Source organism: Lepidochelys olivacea (assembly GCF_965140295.1).
Source record: "Lepidochelys olivacea isolate rLepOli2 genome assembly, chromosome: 23".
In the NCBI taxonomy this organism is placed as follows: domain Eukaryota; kingdom Metazoa; phylum Chordata; order Testudines; family Cheloniidae; genus Lepidochelys; species Lepidochelys olivacea.
Genome location: NC_140433.1, coordinates 3,710,983 through 3,723,550, shown reverse-complemented (window position 1 = coordinate 3,723,550; position 12,568 = coordinate 3,710,983). Strand labels below are relative to the sequence as shown.

General features: G+C 58.4%; 1 pseudogene across 3 annotated transcripts; it reads left to right on the top strand.

Annotated features, from left to right (window-relative positions):
- The first annotated feature begins 2,365 nt into the window (after positions 1-2,365).
- LOC311511645 (transmembrane protein 229B pseudogene) lies at positions 2,366-12,568 on the top strand (annotated as a pseudogene). 3 transcript variants are annotated; one of them, XR_014714621.1, is made up of 3 exons: positions 2,366-2,432; positions 9,962-10,039; positions 11,194-12,568. The product of XR_014714621.1 is annotated as a transmembrane protein 229B pseudogene (transcript). The 3 variants fall into 3 exon arrangements; XR_014714622.1 differs by lacking the exon at positions 2,366-2,432 and adding an exon at positions 5,445-6,134; XR_014714623.1 differs by lacking the exon at positions 2,366-2,432 and adding an exon at positions 7,498-8,368.

The window sequence follows — 12,568 nt, the reverse complement described above, 5'->3', positions numbered from 1 at the left end:
AGAGAAGGGGGGCTGACAAAGGGGGGACAGAGAAAGGGGGGCTGAGCAGACGGACAGAGAAAGGGGGGTTGACAAAGGGGGGACAGAGAAAGGGGGGCTGAGCAGACAGAGAAAGGGGGGCTGACAAAGGGGGGACAGAGAAAGGGGGGCTGAGCAGACAGAGAAAGGGGGGCTGACAAAGGGGGGACAGAGAAAGGGGGGCTTACAAAGGGGGGTCAGAGAAGGGGGGCTGAGCAGACAGACAGAGAAAGGGGGGCTGACAAAGGGGGGACAGAGAGAGGGGGGCTGACAAAGGGGGACAGAGAAGGGGGGCTGACAAAGGGGGACAGAGAGAGGGGGGCTGAGCAGACGGAGAGAGAAAGGGGGGCTGACAAAGGGGGGGCAGAGAAAGGGGGGCTGAGCAGACAGAGAACGGGGGGCTGACAAAGGGGGGACAGAGAGAGGGGGGCTGAGCAGACGGACAGAGAAAGGAGGGCTGACAAAGGGGGGACAGAGAAGGGGGGCTGACAAAGGGGGGACAGAGAAAGGGGGGCTGAGCAGACGGACAGAGAAAGGGGGGTTGACAAAGGGGGGACAGAGAAAGGGGGGCTGAGCAGAGAAAGGGGGGCTGACAAAGGGGGGACAGAGAAAGGGGGGCTGAGCAGACAGACAGAGAAAGGGGGGCTGACAAAGTGGGGACAGAGAAGGGGGGCTGAGCAGACAGAGAAAGGGGGGCTGACAAAGGGGGGACAGAGAAAGGGGGGCTTACAAAGGGGGGTCAGAGAAGGGGGGCTGAGCAGACAGACAGAGAAAGGGGGGCTGACAAAGGGGGGACAGAGAGAGGGGGGCTGAGCAGACGGACAGAGAAAGGGGGGCTGACAAAGGGGGGCAGAGAAGGGGGGCTGACAAAGGGGGGCAGAGAAGGGGGGCTGAGCAGACGGAGAGAGAAAGGGGGGCTGACAAAGGGGGGGCAGAGAAAGGGGGGCTGAGCAGACGGAGAGAGAAAGGGGGGCTGACAAAGGGGGGGCAGAGAAAGGGGGGCTGAGCAGATAGAGAAAGGGGGGCTGACAAAGGGGGGACAGAGAGAGGGGGGCTGAGCAGACAGAGAAAGGGGGGCTGACAAAGGGGGGCAGAGAAAGGGGGGCTGAGCAGAGAAAGGGGGGCTGACAAAGGGGGGGCAGAGAAGGGGGGCTGAGCAGACAGAGAAAGGGGGGCTGACAAAGGGGGACAGAGAAGGGGGGCTGACAAAGGGGGGACAGAGAGAGGGGGGCTGAGCAGACAGAGAAAGGGGGGCTGACAAAGGGGGACAGAGAAGGGGGGCTGACAAAGGGGGACAGAGAGAGGGGGGCTGAGCAGACGGAGAGAGAAAGGGGGGCTGACAAAGGGGGGGCAGAGAAAGGGGGGCTGAGCAGACGGAGAAAGGGGGGCTGACAAAGGGGGGGCAGAGAAAGGGGGGCTGAGCAGACAGAGAAAGGGGGGCTGACAAAGGGGGGACAGAGAGAGGGGGGCTGAGCAGACAGAGAAAGGGGGGCTGACAAAGGGGGGCAGAGAAAGGGGGGCTGAGCAGAGAAAGGAGGGCTGACAAAGGGGGGGCAGAGAAGGGGGGCTGAGCAGACAGAGAAAGGGGGGCTGACAAAGGGGGACAGAGAGAGGGGGGCTGAGCAGACGGAGAGAGAAAGGGGGGCTGACAAAGGGGGGGCAGAGAAAGGGGGGCTGAGCAGACAGAGAAAGGGGGGCTGACAAAGGGGGGACAGAGAAAGGGGGGCTGACAAAGGGGGGGCAGAGAGAGGGGGGCTGAGCAGACAGAGAAAGGGGGGCTGACAAAGGGGGGGCAGAGAAAGGGGGGCTGACAAAAGGGGGCAGAGAGAGGGGGGCTGAGCAGACAGAGAAAGGGGGGCTGACAAAGGGGGGGCAGAGAAAGGGGGGCTGAGCAGACAGAGAAAGGGGGGCTGACAAAGGGGGGGCAGAGAGAGGGGGGCTGAGCAGACAGAGAAAGGGGGGCTGACAAAGGGGGGGCAGAGAAAGGGGGGCTGAGCAGACAGAGAAAGGGGGGCTGACAAAGGGGGGACAGAGAGAGGGGGGCTGAGCAGACAGAGAGAGGGGGGCTGACAAAGGGGGGGCAGAGAAGGGGGGGCTAAAAAGACGGGACGAGAAGACAGAGAAGGGGGGGGGCCGAGCGGACAGACGAGGCGCAGGCGCAGGCGCAGACCCAGCACGCGCGCGTGCGCGCACATACACTCCCGCTCCCCGCCGAGCCAAGGGCCTCTGCGCTCAGGGCTGCCCCACTTGCCTCTCCCAAGATGGCGGCGGAGGCGGGGAGGCCCTGGGCGGGGCTTAGCGATGACGCCGAGCCGGCCGGTGTGGAGTCTCTTAAAGCGGCAAGCGCGTGCTGGCAGGTGAGCGGCAGGGAGCTGAGACGGACCCCACCGCGCGCCAGCCAGGCACCGGGCACGGTGAGCAGGGCTGTGCCCCGCCAGGCGGAAGGGGGCACAACGGGGCAGGGGGCTGTGCCCGGCCAGGCGGAAGGGGGCACAACGGGGCAGGGGGCTGTGCCCGGCCAGGCGGAAGGGGGCACAACGGGGCAGGGGGCTGTGCCCGGCCAGGCGGAAGGGGGCACAAAGGGGCAGGGGGCTGTGCCCAGCCAGGCTATGCCACGACTGACTGTGCGACCGCAGGAGTTAGGATGAGGCAAATTACCGTGCACCCGGATGCCACAATGATGGGTGGACCTTTGAGTGCTCCCAGTGAAATACCCCTTTTTGTGCCTCAGTTTCCCTATCTGTAAATCTGCTCATGCTGCCCTCCTCGGTGGGCATCTGCGATGCGAACTGCTCTTTGCCAAGTGCTGCGAGGTCCCCCCCGAGAAAAGGGACGTTAGAAGGGAAAATCCACTCCCCGGCTTGGATGCTCCTTTGGGCCAAAGCTTCCCAGAGCGGGTCGATGATTCGAGCTGCCCATCTTGGGCACTGAGCCCCCAAGGACACCCACTGAAGGGGGTGGCTGCTCAGCGCCCCCTCAAAACCGAGGTAGCCAGAATCAGAGGCCGCTAGAGAAAAGTCTTGAGAGCCAGAGAACGCAAGGCGGGGCAGAAGGGGAGACTTGGTTGGCTTTCACCTGGGCCCAACCCTCCCCTCTGCCAGACAAACAACTCAAGCCGGGCTGGCGCTGGTGGCAAAGTTACAGCACACACCTGAATGTGAAGGACGAGTGGTGGGATCTCTTCCTTCTCTTGCTTCCAAAGTGTCAGTTCCTTGCTCATGGGTCTGAGTCTGGTGGCTGGACTTTCTCTGGGCACCTCTCCTGTGCCCATGCCCTAAGAAATTCTGGCCTTGGTATCCATTGCCACCCCACACCTTCCCCCACTCTCAGAGCCAGCCAGCTGAGCTCATCTGGGCTGGGATCAGAAGAAGACATGGGGCCTTTCCCCTCCAGAGGCTGTCGGCTCTGACCCAACCCTGGAGCAGAGGACTGGCTGGCTAATGAGGGATGGGGCCTTTCCCCTCTAGAGCGGGCCAGCTTCGATCCCAGCCCCAGACTGACAGCTGTTTCCATGGCTCCTCATGCGATGAATTGGAGGGCTCTCCATCCAGCTCCGAGAGTCCTGACCCCCTGCTGCGTGGGCACCGCCCGGCCCCTCAACAGCTGTCTCAGCAGAGGAGACAAGCGCTGAAAGGGCTCTGAAGGACAGAGCTTCCCTCTCGCCCAGAGGCAGGATCTAGCATGGGGCGCCATCCTTGCCCCTGCTGTGAGACGCGGGCTGGGAGTTGGAGGCCCCCGAGGCATCGCGCCCAGCAAAGCCAAGACGGGAGCAGCACAACTGAGCTGTCGGGAGACTGCCCTCTCGTATGGCTGGGCCGGAGGCATGTCCAGGTGGAGTGGAGAGAAGTGCCCGAATTCCTTGCTAGTATAGGGCCGCGTAGCTGCTGGCGTTAATCCGCCCTCCCAGCACTTGCCGTCAGGGAGCCCCAAAGTGCTAAACGGATGCTAACAAGTGTGGCCTACCAGCAGGGGGTGAGGGGAAGGAGTACCTGTAATGTACAGAGGGGGAAACTGAGGCAGAAAGAGAGAGAGGTGACATGACTTCCCCAGAGCCACATACTGAGTTCAAGGTAAAGCTAGGGATAGAACCCAGTAATCCTGACACCGGCCCCTCTTGCTGTTAATACTAAATGCTCTCCCTGTCCAGAAGTGGGAATGGAACCCCGGAGTCCTGTCTCCGAGCCCTGGGCTTCTCCTACCCAGCCATCCTATAGGAGCAGCTTGACTTCTCCTGAAGGCACCCTGCAGTGCTGTGATTTCTCTCCTTTAACATAGGGTGACCAGATCGCAACTGGAAAAACGGGGCAGGGGGTGGGGGGTAATAGGTGCCTATATAAGCAAAAGTCCCCAAAAACGGGACTGTCCCTTTAAAAACGGGACATCTGGTCACCCTACTTTAACACCCTTTTTCCTGCTCAGGGCACAGCAAAATCAATGATCCTTGAGTTACGTTTCCTGCAGGGCTCAGACGTTTTGCTAGACCATGTGCGATTCCTAATATCCCTCCCCCGCAGCCTTTCAAAAGGCCCTTTCGTCTGACGTGCTCTCAATTTCCAGCCTGCCTCTCTGAGCCATTATAAGTCCCTTTCCTGTTCTGTGCCTCGGTTTCCCCATCAGGAGAATGGGTTTGATCAGGCTTAACTAACCCCTATAGCAGCTGTGAGATGGGAAGGGGGCATTTTGATCCTCTCTGCATGCCCCACCCATAATGAAACATAAAAAGATTTTAAGCCTTTCATTCAGGCTGGCTGGTATTTTCAAATTTCCGAGGCCAGAAGGGATGGCTGTGATCCTCTGGTCTGACCTTGTGTCTAACAAGGCGTGGAAGGATTCGCGATTTTTATTGGCAAACATCGGTGCAGGTCGATTTCGCCGCACACGCCCAAACCGATGAGAAAATATTTCTTGCACTCACAGCCGAAATGGACAGGGTGGCAAAGAGAGAATGCTGTGTGAGAACGGAGAGTGTTTGGGGCATGTGATGTTGACAGCTGGTGTTTTAATGCACGTAAAGCTTTTAACTTTTTGAATCTCAACTTCTGCTGTCATTAAATAAGTCTTGCCTGCCATAAGAACAGCCACACTGGGTCAGAGCAAGGGTCCATCTAGCCCAGCGTCCTGTCTTCCAACAGTGGCCAACGCCAGGAGCCCCAGAGGGAATGAACAGAACAGGTCATCATCTAGTGATCCATCCCCTGTCGCCCATTCCCGGCTTCTGGCAAACAGAGGCGAGGGACACCGTCCCTGCCCATCCTGGCTAATAGCCATTGATGGACCATCCTCCTGCTCCTCACCCCATTGTCTGATCTCCTCTCCCTGTAATTTCCCAAACCTGTGAACATTTAAATTGATAACAATTGAAAAAAGGCTTTAAAATAACCACCAATGTTATCTGTTGAAATTATACAAGAAATAAAAATGGAATTCTGCCCAGCCTATGGTATAACCCAGGCTGGGGTACTTCCCCAAAGCAATTCCTGTTTCAATGAGGGCAGCTCTTTTTGGGAAAAAAGTCCAATTTTAATCTAAAAATTGCTCCCTTGAGTTTTCCCAGGATAAGCTACCTTGCGCCCAGACACATAAGTTTCCCTGGCGCCTCACCCACGTTAATTAATCCCCACTGGAAGCCGCTTAATTCCCATTTGAAACCATGTATCCAGTAATAAGACCGACCGTCAGCTCCTTGGGGCAGGGACTGTTGGTCCGTTTGTCCTGTGAATGGGGACCTGGGCCGTGATGACAAGTGGAAAGATGCTACAAAGGAGTGGGAAATCCAGTCACTGGGCTAACATTGCGATGCCTTGAGTTTTGGGTGCCTGCCAGGCGGTGGGTGTCCCGAGATGCCGAGCTGCTGCTGGAGTGTGTGTGGGAAGGGGGTGCTCAGTGCTTCTGAAAACTGGGTTTGCCCAAAAGCTCAGGTGCCCGGCGTTACCAGCCGCTTAAGGAAAGCGCGGCCTGCTTTGGAGAGCCTCAGCGAGGAAGATGCTTCATGGCTGAGTCACTAGCCTCGGATTCGGAAGCTCTGGTTTCTAGTCCCAACCTGACGCCTTGGGCAAGTTATTTCCTGTGCGCGCCACGATGAGTGCTTGGAGCTGAGACGGCCGCGTGCACTCCAGGTACATCCTGCTCTTGGCAGTGGGCTAGAGAAACGGGACAAGGAAGCAGAGGAAGGGAGGGGGTCAGGCTGGCCTTGGAATCTGTGAATCTATGGAAAGGAGAGAGCCCGCCTACCGCCTAGAATACAAAGAGAGCTAGGAAGTCTGCCTGCTGGGAGGGCTTCTTAAAGGGGCCATGTTTGCTTTTGGCCTCCCTTTCCTCTGGGCCTGTATGGTGCCTCAGTTTTCCCATCTGTAAAATGGGGAGAATAATCCCGCTTTTATTTAGCCGTTCCTCGAGGGCTGTCTCTTGTTCTGTGTATATGTACAGCAGGTAGCATGGTGGGACCCTGATTTTGATTAGAGCCCCAAGCACTCCTGTAATATAATTAATTCTTTCCACACCACCACTGTCCCTTTAAACCTTCCTCCCCCGTCCCTCCTGCCCCCCCCGGCCTCCATCTCCCAGCCTCCAAACCAAGCTTCTCATTGATCCCTTTTACAGGGGGAAAAAACAGTATTTGGAGAATTTTTTACCTGACGGGGTGAAATGCTGGCTCTTCCGTAACTCAGCGGTGGGATTTGGATCAAAAGGAAAACATGGAATATTCCCCTGCAGACGGAGATCAAGCTTGGAAGATTTCGGGGTGACGGGTGAACTTACGAACAAGCTGTTCTGCCAGGGCCCAGGACGCCAAGCCTCATGATTCAACAGAATGCTTCCACCTCTGGAGCGGAGCATGGCAGCTGATGGGTGGTGAAGCCGTGCAAGGCTTTAAGGTGTGATGTGCAGAAGAAACACATGCTCACTGGACCTTCGTAGAGGGGGTGGGGATTTTAAGAAGGCAGAATGGCATTTGGATGCTGGAATCTTTCTCCTTTGGGGAGGAAAGCGGCTTGGAAGATGCTGTGACTCCAAGATTCATTTAACACCTCCTGCCCCCCACCAGCTTTCCAGCATAGTATTTTGGATTCCTAGTGGACGAACAAGCCAACGTGAGCTCCCAGCATGACCCTGGGACAAATAGGACTTGGTCCTTAGATATATACACAGGGGAGTAGCGGCTGAGAGCAAGGAAGTGATTTTCACCTGGGTCTCCGGCTTTGCTTGAGAACTATACTGAAACCCCACGTCCAGTTCTGGTGTGTGCATTTCTAAAAGGATGTTGCTGCCTTGTTGAGGGTGAAGAGCCACAAAAGTTATCTGAGGGCTGGAGAAAAGGCCTTTTGGAGCGAGAGCCTTAGTCTGCACTACGAAGTTTAACCGGTCAGGCTTGTCTTGTTTCGGCGCGTCTTTGTGTCGAGTCCACACTCAGGCCGGGTCTCTGCTAAGAAATTAGGTCGGCTTAACAACGTCACTCAGCGGTGTGAAAAACTCTGACACTGCTGCCCAACCTGCCCCCCCCCCCCAAATCCCCAGCGTCTTTTGAATACGCTGGTCTTCTCGCTAGCCCGCCTTTGCAACCAGACAGGTCTGGCTCCACCTAACACTACAGCTAAACTCGGCCCGGAAAGTCCTAGATTGGACCGCGGAAGCCCGGCTATGGGGTAACTGCATGTTTATTTGGGTCTTGCAAAGGAGATGCAGGAAGCCAGGGTGCTGGGCGAAGGGGTAGGAGCTGTGGCCGACCTACCAAAAGGCAAAGGAGACCGGCAGAAAATCTGGAGCTGCCTCCCACGCCTGCGGCTCCCATGCGGAGCTGTGTGCTGTGGATATATTAAAGAGCTCATCAAGGTCCGTCTACACGGCACTGTAAACCTGGATCTGTGGGACCAGGGCTTGTGGACTTGGTGTTTTCCAAGCCCACTTGTGAGCATCCGCACTGCGTTGTTTACGGACGTTGGACCCGGGATCTCACGGCCGTTGTAACTCATCTGTACGGCGCTATGCAGCCCTTCTGCCGCGGGGCTGCGGCTCGTGTCCACAGTGCAAAATAAGGGCTTGGATCCACGTCTAAGCAGGACCTGGGCTCTGACCCCCACCATCCCCAGCAGGGTCCTAGGACATGGGTCCCCGTGTGCTTGCTGATCCAAATCAGACTGATTTGGGTGTGAACGGAATCATAGAATCCTAGAATATCAGGGTTGGAATCAACACACAGCTGCAGCCCATGGGCCATCCTCAGGGCCATAAGGCAGTGTATATATTGTATGGATGCAGCCCACATAACACAGAGAGAGCTGTATGGGCAGCCCGCAATGGTAAATGGGTGGAGAACCACTGGTCTAAGACCTTCGGAGGAAGAAGATACCAGGTACTACTGGGATGTTTAATTTAGAGGAGAAAGGCCGAATAAGAAGTTTAAAGCTGGACAAATTCAAACTGGAAACCAGGCCCCGATTTTTTTAACCCTGCAGGGGACTAACCAAGGGAACCAGCTCCCCAGGGCAGTGGTGGGTTTTCCTTCTCTTGATGGCTTCAAATCAAGGGATTACCCAGGAGTCAGACTCGCCAATCCGACCTTTAAACTCCAGGAGCTCCTTTGGCATCTGTTGGAGAAGCTGGGTTTTCCCCTGCCACCTCTCAGGCGGAAGGGGGCACAAAGGGGCAGGGGGCTGTGCCCGGCCAGGCGGAAGGGGGCACAACGGGTCAGGGGGCTGTGTCCGGCCAGGCTGTGCCACGACTGACTGTGCGACTGCCGGAGTTAGGATGAGGCAAATGACCGTGCGCCCGGATGCCACAATGATGGGTGGACCTTTGAGTGCTCCCAGTGAAATACCCCTTTTGTGCCTCTGTTGCACACACCCTGACAGAATTCCAGGTGGTGATTAGCCAGGGAGGTAATTAAAACGCACACCCTCTCAGGATTTTGCTGGGGGCGAAGATTGTCTCTTTCGGCTCACTCTGGGCCTCCCGAGATTACCAGCTAATCCAGTGTATTTAGGGGATGCTGGGCACCGTGAGTCACCTGGTCACTTGGGCAGATCCACCCGCCCGGCAGAACAAACAATTGGAATTGGGTTCAGGTTCCAGGCAGTTAAGCAGTAAGCCACGTCCGGAGATTTTGTTATTGTGTATGGTGCTGCCAGGGCCAGCCCCGCTGGGGATGTGTCTCGCGGACAGGGGAAGGGGGGAAGACCCCGTTTTTGCTCCTCCGCTCTCTCTCGCTGCTGAGACGCTCTGGCTCCCTGATCTTGGTTGAAGTCAATGGGCCTGATTCCTGCTCACACTCAGACCCCGCCTCGGCCCTGCAGTGGGGTGGGAACGGGCCCCTCAGCAGCTCCCCAGGCTGGTGTGGAAGGGGTATAAGGGCCACAGGGGCTGGGGCGGAGCAGGGGCCTGGCCGGAGCACACCGCGCTGTGTGTGGCTATTCTCTGCCCCCCAGAGCCCATAGGGGGCGGAGCAGGGGCATGGCCGAAGCCGCGCATGGCGGTGATCCTCCATTCATGAAACGAGCGCCCTGCCCCCTTGCCCTCCGCCAGGGAAGGATTCAGAGTCTGGGTCTCACAGTGGACGTGTGGATGGGCTGGTCTACACGAGAAAAGTACATCGAGCCAGCTGCGCTCCTCATGGGTGTGAAAAATACACACACACACACGCGCACCTCCCCCCCCCGAGCTATCTAGTTAAGGCGACCTAACCCCTGGTGTAGACAGTGCTAAGAATTCTGGCATCGGCGTCAGCTGTGTCTACACGGCGGGCAGCTGTAGTGTTCCAGGTGTGGACGAGCCCTTCGGGGCAGCTGATGTCTAGATCACAGGGTAGGTGGGGTCTAGGATGTGTGTTGTGAGTGATTTATTTTTTTCTGTGTTTTCCCGTTTTGTTTCCCTTTCTGCTGGCTGCCCTTTGAATCTCTGCTCCTTGGGGAATAAACGGATCCTTGCTTTCTCGACAACCAAATCTAAGTGCCGGTGGAGCGGAGCCCTGGTCCAAGGCGGAACGGGGACGGTGGGGGTGTCCTCTGCCTTTAGAGTTGGGAATTTGGTGAGTAAACCAGGGGCTGGGCGATTTAGGGAGGTGCCCAGAGGACTTGGGAGTGGCGGGGGGATGTTGGAGTTTGACGATGATGAACCTGCAAAGGGAGAGCAAGGCCGGAAGGCACCGCTTGTGTGCAGACGCTGGTAGCTGTCGAGGACTGACCTCAGCTTCCTCCTGCTGATGCCAGAGGGTAGCGAAGTGCCTTGCAAGCTTGGGTACCCCCAGGAAGCATCACCCACATCCCTACCCCAACTAACCCCCTGCTGAGGTGGGCACAGCCCTGGTACCCTGCCCACACAGCTGTCAAGCTGGGGTGTTGCTTTAACCCTTTTCTTGCGCCAAATCTATTTTGCTTGCAACAGCTTCCCCCTCTCCCCCCCACTTTTGCTAGCAGCCTGAGACTGCGCATGGCAAATCTTGTCGCCAAACGGGCCAGCTAAGAGTGGCGTGGAAGTCAGGCGAGGCTGGAAGCAGTGTGGCAGGCTCGAACGCCAGCCACCCAGCGCTCTTTGCCAGGGCGGCTAGCCAAGGCTCGGCACGATGATAGCACCGTGCTGCCACCCTCGTTTTACCGCTGGGGAAACCAAGGCAGGGCGCATGGAAGGGACATGCCCAGGGTGTCAGTGGCGGAGCTGAGAATTGGACCTAGGAATCCAGATGATGAGGTTATCGGCTCTAGCTACTAGACCCCACTCCCTTGCCAGGCCTGGGAGTGCTGGCACCCCGTCCCACTCACTAGCCACCCTATTCCCTTCCTACAACCGGGAACACAACCCCCCTCCCCTTCTGGAGTGGAGATTAGAACCCAGGAGTCCTGACTCCCAGCCCCCCTGCTCTAATCACTAGACCCCATGCCCCTCCCAGAGCTGCGGATAGAACCCAGGAGTCCTGGCTCTCAAGCCCTCTGCTCTAACCATTAGGACCCTCTTCCCCCCTGAGAGCTGGGAACGGAACCCAGGAGTCCTGAACGCCCCTCCCCCTGCCCTGCTCTAACTCCTAGCTCCCACTCACTGTCTCTGGAGCACTCCGGTTCCGTGTAGGTTCCCTAGGATCCAAGCCCCTCCAGCCCATACACTCGACGGGACGTCCCTTATGCAGCGCTCCTCTTATTTGCCCGCCCCACTAACGTGCCCCCCCCTCCATGTGCCACCGCCCCGCAGATCCTGCGCCATGGGCGGCCGGGCCGAGCCCCTGAGCCCCCTGACCCGCTGGTACATCTACGCCATCCACGGGTACTTCTGCGAGGTGATGTTCACGGCCACCTGGGCCTTCGTGGCCGAGCGGGACTGGAAGTTCCCGGGCGTCACCAGCGTCTGGGCCCTGTTCATCTACGGCACGTCCAGCCTGGTGCTGGAGCGGATGTACCTGCTGCTGCGGGACCGCTGCCCCCTGCTGAGCCGCTGCCTGTGTTACACCCTCTGGATCTACCTGTGGGAGTTCGCCACCGGCTACCTCCTGCGCCGGTTCGATGCCTGCCCCTGGGACTACAGCCATTTCCGCTACCACCTCATGGGGCTGGTGACGCTGGAGTACGCCCTCTTCTGGTTCCTGGGCTCCCTGGTGCTGGAGAAGCTGGTCATCGGGAACACCCTGCGGCTGCGGCTGGAGGAGCCCAGCCCCCCGGCCGCCCACGTCGCACCCCGCAAGGACACCTGAGCGCGACGCGGGCTGGGGCCGGCCGCCCCTCCCCGGACCGTCCTGCTGCAGCTCCCGGAGCTGCCTGACGCGAGAGCCGGGGGGGCGGCCCAGCGGGGTGGGGTGAAGCTCTGATCGTCCCGTCCTCGCTCGCTTCCCGCCCCCGAGACCCTCCCGCTGCCCGGACCACTCCTGCTGCGTGGAACCCAGCTGGCATTCTGTCCCTCCCCCAGTGCCAATACCGGGAGATTCCCCGAGTCCACCAGGATGGACCCTGGGCCCAGTTCTCAGCCCCACACGCCCCCATCCCTGTGCTTGGTGGCAGAATGGGGCGCAGGTGGCTTTTAGCCCCCGTTGGTGCTCTTCCCCGCCCATTCTGGGCCGGGGTCAGCTATGTTTCTCCGCGGCCGGTCTATGCACCGGCACCGGTCCCTGAGATCCGCCTGCCGCAGTTTAGGAGGGCAGCAAACCGGTCCCGGGTATCAAAAGGGTTGAGAAACACTGGGATAGAGCAACCTTGGGGCTGCTCTGAATGGGTCTCTGCGCTCCAGCCACGCCCCTGATCCCCCCAGACATGGTGGAGGGTTGTGCTCCACACCAGGTGGGAAGACCCTCTTTAGGGGTTGGAAATCTCAGGGGCGGGGGGCTCTGTTCCCCCCAGGGCTGCATAAAGGACTCTTTGCATAATTAATCTTTGCCCCCCTGGGGGTAGGGCAGCTGCTCTTCTCAGGTGTCGCTGCTGGAAGCTGGGGGTCCCCTTTTGCTGCTAGCTTTTTCTCATGATCGTGGCTCTGACAGGGGCCAGAGCCGCCCCCACAACTCAGGAATCGGCCACAGTTCTGTTCACTCAAGTGCTGGGGATACAACATGTCATTAAAAAGTTCTTTTGTTTCTCTATCA